This window comes from Bos indicus, chromosome 3 (assembly GCF_029378745.1).
Source record: "Bos indicus isolate NIAB-ARS_2022 breed Sahiwal x Tharparkar chromosome 3, NIAB-ARS_B.indTharparkar_mat_pri_1.0, whole genome shotgun sequence".
In the NCBI taxonomy this organism is placed as follows: Eukaryota; Metazoa; Chordata; class Mammalia; order Artiodactyla; family Bovidae; genus Bos; species Bos indicus.
In genome coordinates, this window is record NC_091762.1 from 92,039,663 (window position 1) to 92,061,845 (window position 22,183).

General features: G+C 52.6%; 1 long non-coding RNA gene across 1 annotated transcript; it reads right to left on the minus strand.

The window, feature by feature from the left end:
- Positions 1-3,038: 3,038 nt before the first annotated feature.
- On the minus strand, positions 3,039-16,318 carry LOC109557081 (uncharacterized). Its single transcript, XR_002180478.2, has 3 exons — positions 16,185-16,318; positions 8,620-8,781; positions 3,039-3,593 (listed from the first exon to the last, which is right to left on the minus strand). It is a non-coding gene; the product is annotated as an uncharacterized lncRNA (long non-coding RNA).
- Between the last annotated feature and the right edge of the window lie 5,865 nt (positions 16,319-22,183).

A 22,183-nucleotide genomic window follows, 5' to 3' on the forward strand; every position in this document is an offset into this window, starting at 1 on the left:
TGGTTCCTGATCTGAATAGCAAGCCTATGGAAATAGAGATTTAAAGAGTGCAGACATAAAGTGTAAGGACTCCTATAGAACAGGCTTCCCTCGTAGCTAGCTCAGTTGGTAAAGAATCTGCCTGCAGTGCAGGACACCGGGGTTCAATTCCTGGGTTGGGAAGATCCCCTGGAGAAGAAAATGGCAACCCACTCTGGTATTCTTGCCTGGAGAATCCCATGGACAGAGAAACCTGGAGGGCTATAGTCCATGGGGTCACGAGGGTCGGACACGACTTAGCGTCTAAACCACCACCACCAGAACAGGCACCTTAGACTGAAATTTTAAAAGCAGACAAAAAAGAGATCCCAAAGGAGGCACACATCATTAATTGTCCATTAGATTGTCCAAGGAATTATCATTTGGGACCCAGAGATCCCAAGAGGATCAGGGGCTAATAGCAGGCGGAGGGGTGGTCAGTTTCCACAGCAGGACCAGTTGCTAGCACACCACCCCACATCTTTTGCCTCCTTCTCAAGTTATTTGCACAACACCCACCTCGCAGGAAAGAAACAATTTCCTCACCCAGCCCAAAGCAGACCAAGCCTTCTGACAAAAGGGTTAATTAAACTGGGTATGTGTTACGCAAGTTGAAAAATATTTTTTTTTCAAGGGAGAAGTTCTGGATGCCATTTCTTCTGCCTGTGAGAGGGAGGTCTATATATCACCAAGGAGTTAAAACATAAAAATAAAATTGTGCTGGCTGAGGTTACCACAAAGCTATCAAGCTGGGTCTTGTTGCCGGAGTCCTGGCATCTGCTGTGTAATTTGGGGAGCACTTACTCTCCCAACCATGGGTGGGGGCGGCTGTCTGACTTCTCTCTTTGTATCCTCCTAATTAAAAGGGACCAGGATCCCTTACCACATGTGTTAAAGGACATCTCTTGTGCCAAGGAAAGGCAAGGAGATGAAGATGCTATGGGTACTCGGGATGCAGGGAGAGGGTACCAGGATCCAACATGAACCCTCCTTGCCACCCTCACCCCGACCCATACCTGATGTGTCATGACCTGCTCTGTGACCTTGGGCAAAGTCCTCAGTTTTCCCAAAAATCAAAATGAGGAGGGGAGAGGAGGATGGTTGAAGATCAAGGATCCTTCTCACTCTCTGGTTCTAAGAAATGGGTCCAGCTGGACCTCAGGCTATCTTCCCTCATGGTCTGTTGGGATGGAACCTCTGTCCCCCCTCCAGCAGCCAACATGCCTGTTGCCTGCCCCCCAGTTCCAGTTGTGGGGCCAAGGTCCCAAAACACAAACCACCTTTAGACCACAAAGGTCCCCAGCTGTAGATATGCCCAAGCTCCGACAGTGCCTCCTACACACAAATGCAGCAAAAGCCTAGGCTCAGACACCATCTAGGCTGACAGGCCAGCAGGCCCAGCTCACCTGGGATGCACGTAAGCCCTCTACAACATCCCAGGCTCGTGTCTGTCCAGCCCCTGCTTGAATGCCTCACATGACCACATGACCTCACTATCATTTATATACCCTGGCACAGGTACCCTTACCACTTAATTGCTCCTGTCCACCAAGGTGTCCTGCTAATAGTTCAAACCCAGCAGGTACCAGGATGGAACCCTTGATGTCCTCGACAAACCTCCCACGCATCCTGGCTCAGACACGGACACCACAGGCAAAAAATTTAGGCCTTCTTCCTGCTTTCTCACTCCCTCTCCAGTGGGTCCCCAAGTCCTGACATTCCATCACTGCCTCTCTAGTTGGGCCCGCCTCCTCGTCCCCTCCCTCATCGCTTGCCTGTGCAGTACATCTGCTTCTAGCTGGTCTCCCTGTCTCCTGATTAGTCGCATCCACATGACCCTCCATGCTGCCTACCAGAGGGCTCTTTCTAAACCCTTAACCTGAATATCACACTCCTCTGCTTATAAATAAATGATGACGCAAGTGGCCCACAGGACCACACTCCAAAATTTCTTACCACAGTATTCAAGGCTTTCCTCAATCCGGTACAGACACAAAGCAATCCCATCGCCCACCTTCCTGGTAGACTTACTTCACCTTGCAGCCCCACAGAATGGCGTGCTGGTCCCTGAACATGCTTTGTTCTTTCATGCCTGTATCTTTGTCCGTGCAGTCCCTCCACCTAGGACACCCCTCTCAGCACTGAAGAAAGAGGTGAAAAGTCCAGGGTCTCTGCCCTAGAGGAACCCACATTCTAGAGCTGTACTATCCCCTATGGGAACCACTCATCACACAGGCTGATCGAGCCCATGAAATGCACCTAATTCAGACTGAGGTGTGCAGTAAGTGCAAAATACACACCAGAATGCAAAAACTTAGTACAAACATAATAATGTAAATTAGCTTGTTAATAATTTGTTTCTGTTGATTCCACGTTTATCATAACTTTGGTATCTTGGGTTTAATAAAATATATTAGTAAAAGTAATTCCATCTGTTTCTTTCTACTTCTTACAACCTGGCTACTAAAGAATGTAGAAAAGTACAGGTGTGGTTTCATTCGTGACTCGCTGGGTATGTCTGTGAGACAACGCAGCCAGGAGCACAGATGCGGAAACCAAACTGGTGGTTAGAGCGATGATGTGGGGAACAGATGACGGGGGGCGGAGACACAGAGTGCTAGAGGCCAAGGTGAAGGCAGCGCCCCCTCGCCCCCATCTGAAGGTGGTGAGTTTAGGCTTGCCAGCGTGGCCACGTCCTCAGACAGCACCTGGACCAGCTGGCACACAAGGGCAAGTGCTGTTGGAAGTAAGTGCAAACAGGGAGATAAGGCGTGCATTCAGAGCACTCTCAGCTCCCCCCAGACACTTTTCTCTGGAAGCCATCCTTGACCACCCATTCCTGGGTCCCAGCCGGGGTGAGTCCTCCTGGGGGCTCCTAGAGCCCCTTGTCTTCCCGGTCACAGTACACAGCAGTTGGTGCTGTCATCACCTTTGATGGTTGTGACCACCACCCAACCCCTTCCACCCCACCCCACCCCATCCCACCCCAACCCAGCCCTACTCTGGGCCTGAGGACTGGGGGTGGTCCCTCACTTCCTCACAGTGGTGTCCCCGGGCTTGGCGCAGGGGGGACCTCACGGAATGTTTGTTGAAAGTTGAATGAATTCCTTCATTCAACAAACATTCATTGACCCTAAGCGACCTTTCCAACTACATCCTTTAACAACCCCACACATCCTCAGAGGTGCCTTCCACCAGCCAACCAACTGTAGGAACCCATATTGCTGCCCAGAACAGCTATCGTGCTGGGTTTTACTGAGCCCTGGCCATAGTTACAGTACTTATGTAGGTTATCCCATTTCATTTTCTCCATAATCCTGTGAGATGGGTTCCACAGATCCCCATTTGTATACAGGCGAGGAGCTTGAGTCTTGGAGAGATGAAGTGACTTGTCCAAGGTCAAGGTCACAAGGTAGGTCTGGATGGAGCTGACTTTCACAAATCCGTCCTCTAGTTGCCAGGCCTTTGGCCTAAGACAGGGCTCCTGCAGGGTTTTCCCAGGGACCATCCCAATTGAGTGCTCTTCACGCTCTCCCTTCTCTTGCTTCCTCCTCCTTCTCCCTCTGTACCTCCAGCTGTGAGAGAGTTGAGTTTAATTCAGACACTAGCAGTGGGGAGGGCCCCTACCCCATACCCTTTGCAGGGGAAGTGCCTCCCCCCAAAGGCTGCCCAGGGCTGAACACCCCGCCCCCAGCTGAGGAAGGGAGGAGGGAGGGAAAGAGAAACCCACCGGGGCCTCTGGGGCACAGCCCTGAGGAGCCCCGGTGTTTGGTTTCAATTAGGAGGACAAATTCCAGGAAGCCAGGCCAGTGCTAGGGGGGTGGAGGGTGCGCAGAGCAGGGCTCAGAATGAGGAGGCTTCTGGAATCTGGCCTTGGGAAGAGGCTCCCGTAGGGTGAGGGGCCCGCTGGGGAAGAAGCCTGGCCCCCAGGGCCCGGTTTGGGTCCCAGGTCACGTTTACCAACTTACTACAGTGTGCTGTCAGGGGCATGGAGAACATGGGCCAGGTGCCTGGCACCCAGTAGGCTCTCGCGGGCCCAGGAAGTGGGAACAACAGTGCTTCTATTAGTGCTTATGCTTCAACTGCTCTACAAATCCCAGCTCTGGGGGTGGGGAAGCGTGCCCGGTGGTTGAAGGCACAATCTGCTGTGTGGCAAGCTGGGGGCTGGGTCCTGGGGCCCCAAGATGACTGACATTGAGAGCTCGCGCAGAGTCCAGGAGCGACAGGTACAAATAACTGCTATGCCACATGGCCAACGTCAGAACAGCACCAAGAGCCAGGCTCTGGAGGCTCAGAGGAAAAGGAAAGATCCAAGAGGGAACGAGCTTCATGTGTCTTGGTGCTGGTGTGCCCAGCCCCGAGCTTCATGCCTGCCACAGAGCTAGCACTGAGTTCATGGGTGATGAGCTCTTCTGGGAAATGTCAGGGAAAGGGTCTTAAAAGAGGAGAGTGTCTATGCAGGGTTTTTAGGAAATGAATCAAAGCTTGGAGACCAAGCAAGGAAAAAAGGGCATTCCAAGCAGAGGAAACAGCTGATGCAGAGATGAGGCAGCACGGAGCGCGTGGCAGTGTTCGTTGATTCACTCATTCAACAAACATTGATGGCGTGTCTGTGATGGTCCGGGCACTGTGCTCCACAGATGGCTGTGGCTGGACTGGAAGGGGGTGAGTGGGAGGAGGAGGCTGGGGCCAGGCTTCTGGGTGGGAGGAGGGGTGGGCTTGTGCGTATTGCAAGGGAGTCAGGACTCTGCACTGTCAGGTATGGGTAGGGGGGACTGAAGGGGTTGTCTGGAAGAAATCATGGTAATACAGGACTAGAGTGTGGGGAGGGAGGGGTCCTACCATGTAAATGAGGAGCCTGAGGCTTCGAGTGATGTTGGCGCTTGCTCAGGCACAGCCAGGGACACAGCAGCAGGGGTGGGCTCTGGGCTCCCACAGCCCAGGGCTCAGCTCCTGTAGCCGTCTGGTCTCTCAGCTCTCCCCCAGTCCAGCCCCACCCTGGGTCAAAATCCTGGGTCTTGGGCTCCAGGTGGCTACCTCGCTTTCTAAACGACCTTGGATACCTCTCCTCCTCTCTCTGGACCAAAGGGCTTGGATGAAGGCAGAATCTTCCAAGGTGTGGGTTAAGTCCACCTCATGGGATGAGGGAATGAGGCCAGAGAGGGCGCAGACACGGCCACAGACCATGGAACCTCAGCTCACCACGGAAAATTTACTCCTTTTTGACTCTTGCTCCTGGCTAAGTCAAGGCGAAAGCAAAAGGCCCATTTTGAGGTTGGAATGTCTTTAAGGCCTTTCTGATGCTTGCTCATCTCCCTTCATAGCAAAGAGAGGGGCCACTTAGCAAGCAAAACTTATCTAAGCAGAATTGCTTTGTTTTCACTGAATTAACTCTTGTATTTACCTCTTGTTTTTGGAAAGCCAAAACAGAGTAGTTTCTTTTGTTCAAGTTTTTTAAAAGTGAGTTATCTTAAAGAAAAACACTAAACAGATAAGGTTCAAGCAAAAATCATGGAGGAAGTACAGATGACCAGGCTTTAAGGACTTCCTAGCTAGAGACCTCTTACTTCACTTCTAACATCAGCCATTTTTCTAGGAAACTAACTTGGAATTTAGGTGCTGCAGCACGTGGGATCCCCAACCAGGAATCAAACCAGAGCACCCTGCAGTGGAAACACGGAATCTTAACCACTGGACCACCAGGGAAGGCCCCTGTTTTTTAAAAACGGGGAAAATGAAACTTCCTTGGTAGTCCAGTGGTCAAGACTTGGAGCTCTCAATGCAGGGGCCACTGGTTCACTCCCTGGTCTGGGAACTAAGATCCCACACGTCATATGTGCAGCCGAAAATAGAAAAATAAGAGGGAAACAGTAGAAATTCCCCTGGGTACTTCACAATGGAATTAACTCTATTTACCAAGGAATTTCCCTCAGCACACTTCAATGCCAGCTGCAACTCTCTGGCCACGCCCTCCATGAAGGTGGGGATGAGGAAGGAACGCAGGCTGGGGTAGCCAACCCTGAGTCATTGTCAGTTTCCTTCTCCTGATTCTGGGGATGCTCTAAGGAGGAAACTGTCCTTCTGTGTGCACCATCCACCTGTCTGATTCCTACTCCCCTGCTGGGGAGCCTCTTCTCAGTTCCTGTAGTCTCCCCCAATCTGAATCAGGGCCTCTTGTGGAAATCCAGTTTCCTTAGCCTCTCAGGCACCTGCAGGCATCATTGCCTGTATGTATGTGCGCCTACTGTCCCCATAGATGGGGAGGCAGTGCCTCTGTTATCTCCATCTAGTCCAGGCTATGGCTTTTCCAGTAGTCATGTATGGATGTGAGAGTTGGACCATGAAGGCTGAGCACTGAAGAACTGATGCTTTCAAACTGTGGTGCTGGAGAAGGCTCTTGAGAGTCCCTTGGACAGCAAGGAGATTAAACCAGTCAATTCTTAAGGAAATCAACCCTGAATATTCATTGGACGGACTGATGCTGGAGCTGAAACTCCAATACTTTGGCCACCTGATGCAAAGAGCTAACTCACTGGAAAAGACCCTGATGTTGGGAAAGACTGAGGGCAGGAGGAGAAGGGGATGACAGAGGATGCGATGGTTGGATGGCATCACTGACTCAATGGACATGAATTTGAGCAAACTCTGGGAGACAGTGAAGGACAGGGAAGCCTGGTGTGCTGGGGTAACAAAGAGTCGGACCTGACTTAGCGACTGAACAACAACAGCCTAGCACCCAGCACAAGGTCTGTACAGACAGATGCTCAATAAACCTTTGTTGAATTGAAGAGGGTACTTTTCAGTGTGCATGATGCTGACATTAGTTCCAGTCTCTCTGGGACTTTTTATGAGATCACTTTTCCTCTGTTGAGTCTCCTGAAGGGAAAGTTGCCTGTGAAGAGTAGTGAGAAATGGGGGAAAGGCCAAGATGTGACATCAGACAGATGTGGGTTCAAATTCTGCTTTGCTGTTCAACCAATTGAGCTGAACCAGAGTACTGTTAAAGGGGATCCTATCCCGACCACAGAGGAAGACAGGGCGTGATGAATAACGGAGACAATGTGAGAAGAGCTACATCCACACTTGGGGTCAGGGACACACTTGCTTATTAAAACATGGAAGTGTTAGAACTGTAGAAAGTACAGAAAGCCCAGATGCTAGAGGAAAGAGGAACTCATACTACCCAAGGGACTGAAGCAGGGAAAGTTTTCTACTTGAGGGTCCTTTTGAGTCAGGCTTTGAAGGATGAACAGGAGTTACCCATAAACACTCAGAGGAAATTGAGATGAAAAGGTGGAAATTCATATAGGTAGAGAACTCCCAGCCTCTACATGGAACTACAGCAAGAAGAATTTTAGTTAAGAAGGAAGGACTTCTCCACCCACAGAGCTTGGGCACAATTCTAGTCTAGATTTGACTAAAGGTGTAACACGGCCCAAGAAAGGTCAAGAGCCCCTTTATCATAAGTCAAAGGCAAACTTGTCCATCGGCCTGTGGCAAAGCCACCTAATAACTTTGTCACTAAACCTGCTTCCTCTGTGCTAGAAGGCAGTCCCTCCTTGAGTGAGGACGGGAAGGAGCAGGAGGCTCCCCTCTGATTACTGGGTCTGCAGCCAAAAGGCTGGGCCCCGGGCCAAGCAGCCCCCTCCCTTCACTCTCCCAGAGCCTGATCCCCACCCCGCCTGGCTCCTTCATTTCTCCCTGCAGCCTTGACCCAGGGCAGTGATACCAAACTGGAACATCGGCCCCTCTCCTGGGCTGGGGAGGGACAAATGGAGGCAGGGCCCGTTTTCTAGGTCAGAACTCCTTGCCCTCGCCCTTCCTCCCCTAGCCCATGTTGTTCAAAACTAGACCTTGGGGAGAGAGGGGGACTGGAGTGTGTGGATGCTTTTGTGTGTGTGACTGAGTGTGTATGGCTGTGTGGAGAGAGGGAGAGAGAGGGAAAGAGAACAGAGCCTGGGAGTGTGTGAGTGTATGTGTGTGTGTATGTGTGTGTGTGTGTGTGTGTTATGCGTGTGTGGAGAGAGAATGACATAGAGAAAGGGGGGAGAGAGAACAGAGCCTGGGAGTGTATGAGTGTGTGTGTGCGCGCGCGCGCGCGTGCACGCGCAGAGAGAGAATGACAGAGATGGGGTAGAGAACAGATCCTGGGAGTGTGTGTGTGGCTGTATGACTGCGTGACTATGTGCAAGAGACTGGTGTGTGTGTGTGTGTGTGTGACTCCAGCAGTAAGCTGTACCTTAAAGGCACAGACCCTGCCTCTGCCCAGCTCCCCTCCACCTCCACCCCTAGCCAGAACCACCACCCACCACCATCAGCTGGGAACCAGAGCCAGTCAGTCCCCAGTGACTCTTGCCTGAGGGAAGAGAAGCAAGCCAGCCCTCTAAACAGCCCCACTCTAGGCCGAGGCTTTGAGACCTCAGAAAGGGGTGCAAGGAAGGAGAGAGGGGCTTTATCCCTAAGGAAACTAGGGCCCCTCAGAGGACTGGGGGCTGGTGTTGGGCAGGAGGCCCAGCTCTGGGCCAAGACTGCCTGGTCCAGGGTCCCAGCTCTTCCCTTACTTAGGGCGGGGTGGGTGGAAGAAAGCCACAACCTCCACACCTCCTTCGCAGGGCGGGGACTCAGAACAGAGCTGTGCAGCAGTCCCGGATGGAGGCCATGGGGGTACGGGTCGTGGCAGGACACCGTGAGGTCTCTGGCGCAGATAAGAAGGCTGGCTCTCGGGTCAGGCTGTCTTCCCGCCGCCGTCTTAGCAGCTGGAACCTGCAGAAGGGAGAGCAGGGGTGTTCGTTTTCTTCCCACAGTAACCTGCCCCTCCCCCCTTTCGTACACCCGATTTGAGCTCCCAGGCAGGAGGTGATGGGTGGAGCACCAAGAGGCTAAGACCAGGTTTCTCGTTCTGCCTCGGTCTTCAACTCGCTGTGTGACCCTGGACAGGTCGCCTACCCTCTCTGGGCAGCTGCTGCCCGTTCTGTATAATGCAGACACTGGGTTCACTGACTACCAGCTCTTCTAGCTCTGACATTCCCGCATAATGGGCGTCATGATGCCGAGAACGTGCCTCCAGTGGAAGAGGAGGAGAAATTACCCAGCCCTGAATCCTCCCGGCCCTATCCCCAGAGTCACAAAAAATGTAGTGTGCGCTGATGTGTCCAGGAAGGTCTTCCTGGTCCATCTCTGCCGTGTCACAGGCGAGGAAACTGAGGCTGGGAGATGGAGGATGAACGTAATTGATTTGCTTGAGCGAGATACAGAGGGACTGAGAGCCGAAGCCAGAAAGGGAGCCTGGTCCTCTGGTCAAACGGTGTTCTTCTAAGCTATTCGTAGAGCCCGAGTCGCCAAAGGAGCAGCAGGAGCTGGGAGGCCAGGAGGAGGAGGACATGCGCTGGGGGCGCGCCCAGCGGCCCCGGCTCCCGCGGGCCCCTTCCGGCCCCTCCCCCAGTCCGCGCACCGTCCCGCCACCTGCTCCCCCGCCCGCCGGGGCGGGGCCGCCGCCCCCCGTCGCCATGGCAACGCGCGCCCCGGCCGGCCGCCCTGGCCTCCTTGCCTCGGCGCAGCCCATCTGGCCCCAAGCCCTCCCCAGCTGTGCCGCCCGAGGCCCGGGCCGCCAGAGGCCCCTCACAGTTCCCCAGGGGCGGGAGACCAGGGTTGGAGCACCAGGCTTCGCCACCTACCCGTCCCAGCACATGGGTTGGCTGCTGGGTTCGTCTTCCTGGGTCAGAAGCCACCCTGCCCTCCGGGATCTCCTATTCTAGAAAGAACCCCCCCCAAAGGTGCACCCAGTGCGTAGGAGACAACCATAGGATTAGGACAGCTTTCTGCATGCAGCCAGCCACCCTGGGCTCAAATCCCCAAGTAGTGTGACCCTAGTCAGTTTACTTAGCCTTTTCCCCATCTGAAAAATGGAAGTGATCATAGAACCTGCCTCATAGGGTGGTGTTGAGGGTTAAATGGGTCAATAAAGAAAAATACACGGAGTCAGCACTCAATAAGGATAAGCTGTTATTATTACCGCAGGTAGCAAGCACAGCAAGAAAGAGCCGAAACCCAGAGTAAAGGGCCTAACCCAGCCTGGAGGGCAGCAGGGGCAGCTTCCCAGAGGAGGCCATGCTGGTTGGAATCTTAGGAAGTAGCAGTTAGCCAGGAAGCAAAAGGGAAGAGAGAAGAACAGTATCTAAGACAGAGAGGTGAAAAAATAGCAAAGAGTTTTGGGGAAGGGAACATTATGAAGCCCCTCAGTGTTGCTGGAGAGTATAGAAGAGCTTGGCATACTTCCCTGGCGGTCCAGTGGTAAAGAATCCACTGGCCAATGGAGGGGACCTGGGTTAAACCCTTGGTCTGGGAAGATCCAACATGCCTCAGGGCAACTAAGCCCATGAGTGAAAGTAGTGAGCCCAACTGCCCTAGAGCCTATACTCTGCAACAAGAGAAGCCACTGCAATGAGTAGCCCCAACTTCGGGCAACTGGAGAAAGTCAGCACAGAAACAAAGACCCAGCACAGCCAAAAATAAATACAAACATTTTAAAACATAAAAGTAAAATTGTTTAAAAAAAAAAGAGAAGAACTTGGCTTTTAGTCTAAGGGCACTGAGACAGGAACCACTGAAGAGTCTGAACAGAGGCAGGACATGTCACTTATTTTCCTAGACATCATTTTGGTTGCCATACATCCAATGGCTTGGAGGGGTTAGTGGTCTTTTTGAGAGATGGTGAGGTCTGAACAAGAGGAGATGTAAGGTCAGTGGAAGGTGGGGACCGATTCATGGCTATTAGGAAGCAGATGGGACAGGACAGTGACCTGTGCCTCAGAAGTGGCTGGAGAGGGCAGAGTTAAGGATGGCCATGAACACGCAGGTGGTTGCTTTGGGTACTGGAAGGGCAGCAGGGCCAGAAGAGGGACAGATGTGGGGTTGGGGCGGGAGGAGGATGGGCTGTGAGTGTGGAGCAAGGGTGAGGGAGGTGCCGCCCAGCTTGGGAACACTTGACTTTGGAACCTAGACACCAGGCTACAGAGACCAGCATGCGAGACGCTGGTGCCTGGATGATAACTAATCCTACCGAGGCCTGAGAGAAGCCCCAGAATCTTCTGGGCTAGGGACCCTCACCAGGCCACATCCTCTCACACAGAGAAGAGGACTTTTGTTCCATGATTGAATTCTAAGCTTTGTTTCCCAGGGCCAAGCAGAATCTGTCCAAAAGAAATTCAAGAATTTTGACCCAAATGCTAGAGTGCCATTATCTCTTTCTGAGGCTGTGGGGTTTGGGAGGGACTGGAGAGTCCAAGGAGATAGTCCCAGCTCTGTCGTATAGCAGCTGTGAGGTCATAGCAAGTCTCCTTGCCAGCCTCAGTTTCCTCCTCGCCATCTCCCTTGCAGGGTGACTGTGAGAATTAAACAGGTTTCTGGACACAAAGCTCCCAACACGGCCTCTGGCCATCTTTGTTAAATATGCAAACTCTAGGATCTTTGCCAAGACCCAGGAATATGAATGTTCACAGTGGGGTGTCTGGGGGGTGGTCTGGGAATCTGCAGGCGAAACTGACCCATCATTGAATCAGAGTTACTACCACTAGGGACTTCCCTGGCAATGGTCATGCCATAGGACAGTCCACCCCTAATATTTGTGGCCTGAGGCAAGAGCTCAAATGGCAGGCCACCTGCCAGGTTCCTCCTCTCCCCACCTGCTTCCTCCCTACAGCAAGAGTCCCTGTTTGCAGACGTGGAGACTCAGCCCTATGTCCCAAATTCCCAGGTGCACCTCCACTCCACCCCCCCACCAAACAGTTTCCTTGTCTACCCATCAGGTCTAGGGTTGCACATACCTGCAGCAGAGTCCACTGGGAGGACAGACCTGGGTCCTGAGAGTGGGGTCAGGACCCTTTGGGAAGGGAATTCCAGATTCCATTGCCTGGAGTGTGATCTAGAATAAGCTTGGGCTCCAGGGGGGCATGTCCCCTTGGCCTCATGTACACCTTACCTTGTAGGGGGGAGTGGGGCTGGAGGCGGGCAGAGGGGACCCATACATAACAGAATTCAGGGCAGAGACCCAGCTGCCCAGGTCTGTGGTTCCCCTGCTTCAATTTCTACCAGCCTTTCCCACCAAGGCCCTCTGACCATCCCAGTGGATCCTAATAGCCATATCATGGAGGCTGCAGTCATTTGTCCATCTGCCTGCTCCCTGCCCAGCTGAGGTCATCTCAGACTTTACCTCCAGCCTCTGCTGGCCCTGAGAAGTACAGGGTTCTGAAACCTCCCACAAAGCTACCCCGTGGGTCATCACAGCTCATGCATGACCAGTCCTGGGCTTGTCTTGGGAGGTTCTATTATTGTTCTTTAAAAATGAGGAAACAGAGGCTCAGAGAAGGCAAAGGAGAAACTGATATTACAGAGCATCTACTGAATGCCAAGCATGAGGTAGGTGTTTTAAAGACGTGACCACCTAATACCTCTGTCAGGATTATCCCCAATTTACAAGTGAGGACACTGTGACTCAGGGAAAGAGAAGTAACTGGCCCCTGGGTCATCCATTTGATAGGAGGCAAAGTCGGAATTCAGACTCAGCTGGTCAGACCCCCAAGCCCAGACCTCCTTGATGCATAGTAGATGGTGGTGGTTTAGTCACTAAGTCGTGTCCGACTCTTGCGACCCCGTGGACTGTAGCCCGCCAGGCTCCTCTGTCCATGGGATTTCCCAGGCAAGAATACTGGAGTGGGTTGCCATTTCCTTCTCTAGGTAATCTTCCTGACCCAGGGATCAAACCTGGGTCTCCTGCATTGCAGGCCAGTTCTTTACGGACTGAGCCACCAGGGAAGCCCGGGATGCACAGTAGGCCTTCAGTAAATCTTGCCAAAAGGAGCTAAGGTTGAAACCTGGGGCCTACAGTCTCCTGTGAGGACCACGGAATGTGAGGAATGTCCACCCTCAGGGCCGGGCCCTGGGCAAGGTGACCTTTGGGGAGATAAAGTCGAATTCCAGTGCTCAGGAGGAGACTAGCAGGGGCAGAGCTGGGGTGGTACTGCCAGGGACTGGGGCCAGCTGCAGCCAGGCACCGACTCCCAGAGCCAGCGCTTGCAACTAGGCCGGGTGACGGGGACAGCACCCCCCCCCCCGCCCTACCCCTGTTGTTTCCTCAGTAGGAATCTCCTTTCCCCCACTTGGCAAATGACACCTCAGCTGCTGCACCGCTACGCCTCGAACCCTGTCCCCAGCTGTCACCTGAGCACTTCTCCTTGGAAGGCCCTGGAGAATCTCAGCCAAAACTGTTCGTAACTAAACTCACCATGCTCCCCAACTGCGTCCTACCATCCTCCCTGGGAATGCCAGCTCCATACCCCAACGTGGTTGCCAGGGCAGAGCTGCCAGATATAGCAAATAAAAATACAGGACTCAGGTATAGATACACAATGGAATATTACTCAGCCATAAAAAGGAACGTATTTGAGTCAGTTCTAATGAGTTGGATGAACCTAGAACCTATTATACAGAGTGAAGTGAGTCAGAAAGGAAAAGATAAATACCATATTCATGGCACCCCACTCCAATACTCTTGCCTGGAAAATCCCACAGACGGAGGAGCCTGGTAGGCTGCAGTCCATGGGGTCACTAAGAGTCAGACACGACTGAGCGACTTCACTTTCACTTTTCATTTTCATGCATTGGAGAAGGAAATGGCAACCCGCTCCAGTGTTCTTGCCTGGAGAATCCCAGGGACGGGGGAGCCTGGTGGGCTGCCGTCTATGGGGTCGCACAGAGTCGGACATGACTGAAGTGACTTAGCAGCAGCAACACATATATACAGAATCTAGAAAAATGGTACTGAAGAATTTATTTACAGGGCAGCAGTGGAGAAACAGACATAGAGAATAGACTTATGGACATGGGGAGAGGGGAGGAGAGGGTGAGATGTATGGAAAGAGTAACATGGAAACTTACATTACCATATGTAAAATAGATAGCCAAAAGGAATTTGCTGTATGGCTCAGGAAACTCAAACAGGGGCTCTGTATCAACCTAGAGGGATGGGATGGGGGGGAGATGGGAGGGAGGTTCAAAAGGGAAGGGATATATGTATACCTATGGCTGATTCATGTGAGGTTTGATGGAAAACAGCAAAATTCTGTAAAGCAATTATCCTTCAATAAAAAATAAATGAAAAATACAGGACTCAGTTAAATTAGAATTTCAGATAAACAATGTATAATCTTTTTCGTGTATGTCCCAAATATTGCATGGGACATACCTATACTAGAAACAAATTATTTGTTTTTTATCTGAAGTTTAAGATTACCAGGCATCTTGTATTTTACCTGGCAGCCCTAAGTCCGGGTGTAGTTCACCACTTAAAACTCTTCAGTAGTATCCTGGGGTCAGAGAATGGAGAAAACACCCCTGTTTGAAGCTCTCTTCCCTCACCGGTCCTTGAAATCACCTCCTCCAGGGAGCCTTCCAAAGAGCCATAGTCTGTGTTAGGGACTGCTCTGTGCAATTAAAGGCCATCCATACTTCCTTATCAGAACTTTAAGTGCCCTGCTGTCTCCCATCAGTAAAAGGTCCACGAGACCAGCATCTGTCCTTACATTCACTCTGTTCCCAGCCCTTAGCACCATGCACAGTGCCTAGAAGAACTGCTCTGGAACCCTGGCTAAGCCCCTTGCCTTCTCGGTCTCTCCGTTCAGAAGAGACAGGTTCATCTACAATGGCCTGTGAGGCTCCTCCCAGCTCTGATGCTGGCCTGTTTCAGCCAGATCCTGCACTTTGACCCTGGAGATCACTGGCAGGGGTGGTGCAGGGGAGAACTCTGAACTCAGCTTGGAAGACGTGAAGACCAGCCCCAGCTCTGCCAGTCTGTGACCTCAGGCAAGTTCCCCATCCTCTCTCAGCCTGACTTTTCTCCTCTGCCAGGCTCTGTACAGGGGAGGGGAGGGATCACACGGCTTGCTCAAAAGGTTGTTGGGAGGTTGAAGTCAGAGAGGTAAAACCTGCATCAGGGAGCCGAGCTGGCACTTTGGAGGCCCTCAAAGAACACTAGATTCCTCCCTGCTCTTCCCATTCAACTGGAAGACCTAAATGCCCAGGAGGGACTCAGGCAGTGGGGGCTGAAAGAGCTCCAGGGGGAGGAGGGAGGGAGAAGCTGGGCTGGGAGCATTCAGGCAAGACTTTAAATCTGGTCTTCAATTTATTTATTTATTTATTTTTAAAGGGCCTGAGCATCTTCCCTGAGAGACTTAAGAATCAATCCAGCCTGAGCAGAGGGGAACAACCTGAAGTCAATCATCTCCCATTCCTTTGTAGCGGGGTAATTTTTCAGCCTAAGTGGAGGGCAGGGAACATGTGGATGTAGGGGGAACACATTCGAGAGAACTGGGTCCAAGGAGACAGACACCAAGGTGGGGGGCTTGTGCAACCTTAGAGCTCCCATAATCTCCTCCAGATTCCCCAGCCCACCCCAAATAAATATTCAGCTTCAGTGAGAACAGAATACTCACTGGCTTCAAGACAAGCTCATCCCCCACCCTCATTCCAGTCCCCTTTCCAGAGGCAGCAGGCCCATGAGGTGGGGAATTCCTGGCAGGCCCCGGGGCCACCCACCCAACTCTGACCCGTTCTTCCAGTGCTTGGACAGGGCCTTCCCAAGGACAGTGGGGCAAGGAGGTGGACACTCCTTTCCCGGACAGTCTGGGGTTCCTGGAGGGGCGGGGGGGGGTGGGTGGGTGGGTGAGACAGCAGTGAGTAATTCAAGAGCTATGAGCCCCCAGGAAATGAATTCCTGCCTGTGAAAAGGAATCTTAAGACAAGGCTCTCTCAAACCACCTCCTTCTCCTCCCCCTGCTCCTCTCTGTTCCCTCTCCTGCCTCCTTCCTCCTCTAGCTCCCCTGCCTGGCTCTCCCAGCCTCTGCTGAACTAGCTTCCTGTGGTCCATCAATCAGGTCCGATCTGATCTCAAGACCAAAGAGGCAAGAGGAGGCAGGGAGAGAGGAAGAAAGAAAAGGAAGGAGGGAGTTCGCCTTCAGTGAGCCCCCGGGTCAGCACAGCTCACCGAAGCTTCTGTGGTCTCTAGGGCCACAGCCATCCCACAGGGCAGAATCTACTTTTCAGGGGACCAAACTCAGCCTTAAAGAGTATAGACTCCGTGACAGACACACAGGCAATACAGAGTTAACTCTCACCCTAGGGCTCCAAGGTACAATCCGGGGGCTTCAGCTGGCCCCGAGGAAGCAAGGCTGCCACATTCTGAGGTTGGGAGCCTTAGTTCTTCGGGGTCTGAAGCCAGTCAGAGCAGGTAGGAGGATGAGGCTGCCAGTCCCTGTCCCAGACAGGCTCAGTGACCTGAGGCAAGTCCCTTCACCTTTCAGATGATCCCTTTGTCCAGTTAAAATCTGTCCTGGAGTGACCTTTGCCCTCAAGGGAAAGGGGACAGGTTCCAGGGCTTGCTTTCAAATCCTGGTGCTGCTCTTCCCTAGAGCCAGCGGGACAGTCACTGCCCTCCTTGAGGGTCACTTCCCGCCCCTGTGAGATGGGGTGATGAGGCCCTTGCAGGGGGTTTGGGGAAGACTGGGAGTGCACGGTGCTCAGCACCGTTGAGGGCTCTGCAGCTGTGAGTGAGGGGAGAACCCACGGAGAAAGCCTCGTGACCATGATCCTTGGGACCCAGACCTACCAGGTTCTTGCCTCTCTGCTGTGGGACCAGGCAAGTGGCTTTCCTGCAACAGCAGGCCAAGGCACTCTCGGACCTGGGAGGGCAGACTAGACTCATTTATCTAACCTAGAGAGGAGACCCCTGTCTACCCAGTCCTGACTTGGACAGGTCCATCCAGCTCTGTTTTTCCCCATGCCTGCCAGGCTCCAGCCCCACCCTGCCCCAGAACAAAAGGGACATTTGACATTCTTTGTCCTGAGCAGACTCATTCTCTGAGTGTTGGATCTACCAGGCCTTGCAGCTAGGACCTGCCACCAACCCCTAATGCAGGTCCCCCACCTCCACCCCCGCCCCCACCCCGTCCAGGCCCAGCTCTCCTACGAGCCTGGAAGAGAGGGAGGGAGGCGTCTTAAAGGAGCAGTCTGCTTTCAGAAAATATTCCCCACCCCCACCATCGGAACTAGCAGGAAGGAAACCAGGTGGGGGAGGGGGACGGGAGAGGTGTCCACGGAGATTACAGGCGTGTGACTTGTTTGGGACTGGAGGGGCGTCAAAGTGGGGCTAAAACTTACTCTTCTCCTGGCTCCCACCTAAGGGCTCTTTTCAGTTTTTTTAGTGTCTTTTAAAGGAACGGTCCCAACCCTGCCTTGATTTGCTGTGTGACCTTGGGTGAGTTCCTTTCCCTCTCTGTGCACTGGTCTCCCTTGTATAAAAGAAGAGGAGAAACAGGTATGAGATTTCTGAGCCAAACCCTGGTGAGGTGCTGGGATACCAGAGATGTCCTGCCCCTAGAATCTAGTCCTAGGTTTCCATGAAGATTCCACCAAGAAAAAGCCACGAAATGACTCTCAAGGTAAAAGGAATATGTTTCTGTGAAAGTAGGACCCCTAAGTGGTGGAGAAGAACCAGCCTCTCTTCCCTCCAATTGATCTTATACAATGTCCAAAGCTTCCCCCTCTTCACCCATTGATAGGCTTGTGAGACAAACAAATTGAAAGGTGTTCTTCTTGTACAAAAAATAAGGCTACAGGCACACCGAGGACAGGCCCCAACCCGCCCTGGGAGCTGGTGTCTGGAAAGTGATGCCTAAGCACTGAGCCAAACGGGGAAAGATGGGTGATGGGTCATTTGGTCGAGGGACCCAACAAGCAAGGGAAAAGCACTGATACGTCCTTGTGCTCTGGTTCCTTTGGTTGGAGCTTGGGGTATGCTGGAGGGGAGCAGAGAGGGGAGGCTGGAGGGTCTTGGTTGCCTGACGGAGGAGTTTGTCCTCTGGGTGCCAAGTAGCTAAGGGGAGATTTTACACCAGGGAGTATTCCTTCACTACTGCTGTACTGGAAGGAATGAATGGTGGGGGCCCAGACAGAGACCAAGGGCCAGCTGTACACATAGGTACCTTCTGACAAAGGGGCCCGTGGAGCCATGGGGGAGGGGCAACAGAGCAATTCCTCCCGGGAAAGAGGGGAAGTGAGCGGGGAGATGAAGCAGGGGAGAGGAAATGAAAGATTAAGTGCATAAAGGCCATAAAGCTCAGAACCGTCCAGGCTGGATGGATTCCCAGTTTATAGATACATTTATGTTCAAGGATGCCCAGCCAGGCCCGATATGCCCGCAAGAGCAGCCACCCAAGGAGGCCAGGGGACCCTGGGCTAGAGGAGACCCTTCCTGCCACTGCGCCCCTCTCTTGCCCCCTCCCCTTCACCTACCCCCAACTCCTCAGGGCTGGCTGACAGCCCAGCTGGAAGCAATTGTGGGAGTCTCCAGCCAGGAGAGCTGCATCCCACAAAGGGCCCTGGTAAATAGCAGCCCGCACCCCAGACGGCCTGCAGCCCCCTCCCCCTCTGCATCCCCCTGCCCGGAAATTTAAAACAACTGCTCTACACAGTCTTAAATCCTCCAGGAAGGAGCAGGAAGGGGTTGGCAGGCGGGAAACATGAGGCTGGCCAGGGTCCTGCCTGGAACTCCCTCTTTCCCTTCTCCCACCCTGAAGTCCCCTGAAAGACTTCCTCCCACCTGCTCCCCCTAAAGTCTTGCCATGGGTTCCCCAGCTCCCTGACTTCCTATGCCGGTGTTCACTGCAAGGGATCACAGCTGCAGTCTGTTGGAAACATCAAGTGGGCGGTGAGCACCCAGAGCGCAGAACAGTCCTATGCTTGCTTGGCCTGGGAAACCGGGTCTGCCACAGAGCAAATGCAGAATGTATACATGAAGAATGAATAGATGAAGCCACATGTGACCCTGAGCCACTGCTTGGCTCTTTTGAACTCGGTTTCCTCATCTATTAAATGGGCGCAATAACTTTTTCACCTAGTCTACTGTGCAAGTATTTTGTGAACTGCGAAGCTGATAAGTCACAATGATTCAATTTCTGCCTTCCTGGTCTCAGCTTGCTCACCTGTAAAATGAGGGCCTGAGTTAAGTCCTAGCTAGGGGCTGTTCTTTGATATGATATTCCGAGACTTTAGCCAGTGGCGAGGATGTCCCTTAAATATCACCCAGGTGGTAGGGGGACGGCAGAAGGTGGGTTAACAGGGAAAGAGCCCTGACTAGGGTTTGCTGCTGCTGTGCTGTGCTCAGTCGTGTCTGACTCTGCGGCCCCATGGACTGTAGCCCGCCAGGCTCCTCTGTTGGTGAGATTCTCCAGGCAAGAATACTGGAGTGGGTTGCCATTTCCTCCTCCAGGGTATCTTCCCATCCCAGGGATCGAACCCACGTCTTCTGCATCTTTTCTGCCTAGAGTTTAGAAGGCCACTATTTTAGTTCCAGCTTGGCCCCTGACTTGCTGTGTGATCTTCTCTGGGCCTTTGTTTACTTCTCTGTAAAATAGGAGTGGGTGGACACAGGATGCCTGAAGGGACCTCTTGCATTCAAGTTCTATGTTGACAGGATGTTATCCAGAGGACAGTGAGGAGCCACTGATGGGCTTTCAGTAGGAAAGTAGCATATGCTAAGAGTTGAATTTCAGGACACTCTGGCAGTGGTATGGCTTGTGGGTAGAAGGGTGAGGAGTCTGGAGACTGGAGAGCCGGAAGGGGGCTGCTGTCTTTGCAAAGGCAGCTGAAGATAGCAGCCTCCACATCTTTCTTCACGCCACACCTAACCCTGGGATACCCTGCCTCTTCCCAATATCTCCTGCTTTTTAAAATTCACCCATCTTTAAGACACAGTTCAAAGACCACCTTGTCTATGAGGGCTTCTCAGGTTATTGCTGATGCAGATAATGAGCTCTTCCCCTGTCATCCAGTTTCCTAGCTCTGTGTACCTTCATCATGGTACCAGTTTGAATTATGGGTTTGTGTGTGTGTGTGTGTGCGTGCATGTGTGTGTACTCTCACCTGGGCTGTGAACTCCTGAGGTCAGGGCGGGTGCCCCACTCCTCCCCATACCGTAATCTCTTATACCCATCACATGGCCTGGCCCGGAGGAGGTGCTCAATACATGCATGCAGAGGGCTGATGCCAGAGCATCGTACTCCTTGAGTGCACTTACAGAATAGGAGACTGGGTTCCAGCCTCAGTTTAACTACTAAGAGTCCTGTGACCACGGGCCAGTCACTTCTCCTCTCTGAATAAAGGTCCCTTTGGGCCTCATGGGAAGTATCTCCATTATTCATTCTCAAGTCATCACTCCCTTCACTCAGCATTTTTTCCCTTCCTGTGGCCTGGGTCACAGTGAGCTGCTACAAGTATGACTCCCATTGGAACGTGAGCTCACCAAGAACCTCACTCCTGGGTCTTGCCCAGTGCTGTCTGCCCAAGCGGTGCTTGACCAATCTGTATAGATGTCCACTCCTTGGTCCTTAGAGAGGGCGCGTATAGGATCCCCATAAACAGTGATGTAAGATCAAATGTGCACCTTTGCGAGAGGCCAGGAGCCTTCACTGCCTAAGTCCTGCCTCTGTCCGCCCCCCAACCCTCCTGCCCAGCCATCCTTCTGGGGCTATTCCGGCCTCCCCTGAGAAGTGTGGGGAAGAGGTGCTGTCAGCAGATGGGTCTTTAGCCAGCACTGCTCTGCCCCAGGCAAGCCCTGCTCGAATCTCAGCCAGAGTCCCCCTCCCACTCCCCCGCCCCCATGGGCTGGGACAGACCTCAGCCAGCAGGCCTCCCAGCTTTGATCAATACAGGGCAAGCAGCCAAGGCGGCTGCAGGCTCCATCCTCCCAGGAGGCCCCAGCTCAGCCCGGGTCACATGGGGGAGGGGGCTGCAGCCTGGCTCAGGGACTCTGGGGGTGGGGCAGGGCAGGGGAGAGTAGGAAAGGCAGGCATCACTCACAGAGTCATTCCTTCCTTCACCCGCTCACTTCTCTGCCCACAGATGTTCAATCCACAAATATTTAGTGAGTATCAACTATGTACCGGGCACTGTCATCAGCTCTGGGGACAATGTGAGGAAAACACAGCAGCTTTTGTGGAAATGAGTGTTCTAATGGGGAAGAGGATGAACAAAAATTAGAAGTTTCAAAATGTGATAAAAATAAAATATGATAGGGTGACAGATTGGGGCAGCATTCCTCAGGCTGGCCAGTGTGTGTGTTCAGTCACTAAGTCCTATCTGACTCTTTGCAACCCCATGGACTACAGTAGGCCAGGCTGCTCTGTCCTTCACTATCTCCAGGAGTTTGCTCAAATTCATGTCCATTGTGTCAGTGATGCCATCCAACCATCTCATCCTCTGCTGCTCCCTTCTTCTTTTGCCTTCAATCTTTCCCAGCATCAGGGTCTTTTCTAATGAGTCAGCTCTTCGCATCAGGTGGCCAGAATATTGGAGCTTCAGCATCAGTCCTTCCAGTGAATATTCAGGGTTGATTTCCTTTAGGATTGACTGGTTTGATCTCCTTGCAGTCCAAGGGACTCTCAAGAGTTTTCTCCAGCACCAGAACTCAAAAGCATCAATTCTTCGGTGCTCAGCCTTTATTACGGTCCAGCTCTCACATCCAGGGAGGGTGCTTATTGAGACCCGGAATGATGATGAGATCCCACCAGGTGGCTCAGATCAGGAAGCAGATGCTGAGATGGAAATTTGTATACAGGCAGCTTGTTGGGCTGCTCACGGTCTCACGAGACACCTATGGGCCAGGGAGAGAGGCAGCCTAGAGTAGAAGGAGAAGTAGGGTTATGCTACAGTCACAGCAGAGGCCTCAGCTCACCCCCACCAATCAAGAAGTTAGCCTTTAAGAGTTATCCCAGGGCCTCCCTGGTGGTCCAGTGGTTAAGAATTCAACTTGTGCAACCCACTCCAGTATTCTTGCCTGGAAAAGTCCATGGACAGAGGAGCCTGGCAGGCTGCAGTCCATGCGGTTACATGACTGAGCATGCATGCATGAGGGCGGAGGGAGATGGGTTGGTAGCAATAAACTGGTAGAACTAACCAAAAAAAAAGAATTCAACTTGCAAAGCAAGGGACACCTGGTCCAGGAATATCCCACATACCACAGAGCAACTGAGCCCATGCGCCACAACTACTGAGCCCACTCGCTGCGACTACTGAGCCCACACTCCCTACAGCCCGTGCTCTGCAACAAGAGAAGCCA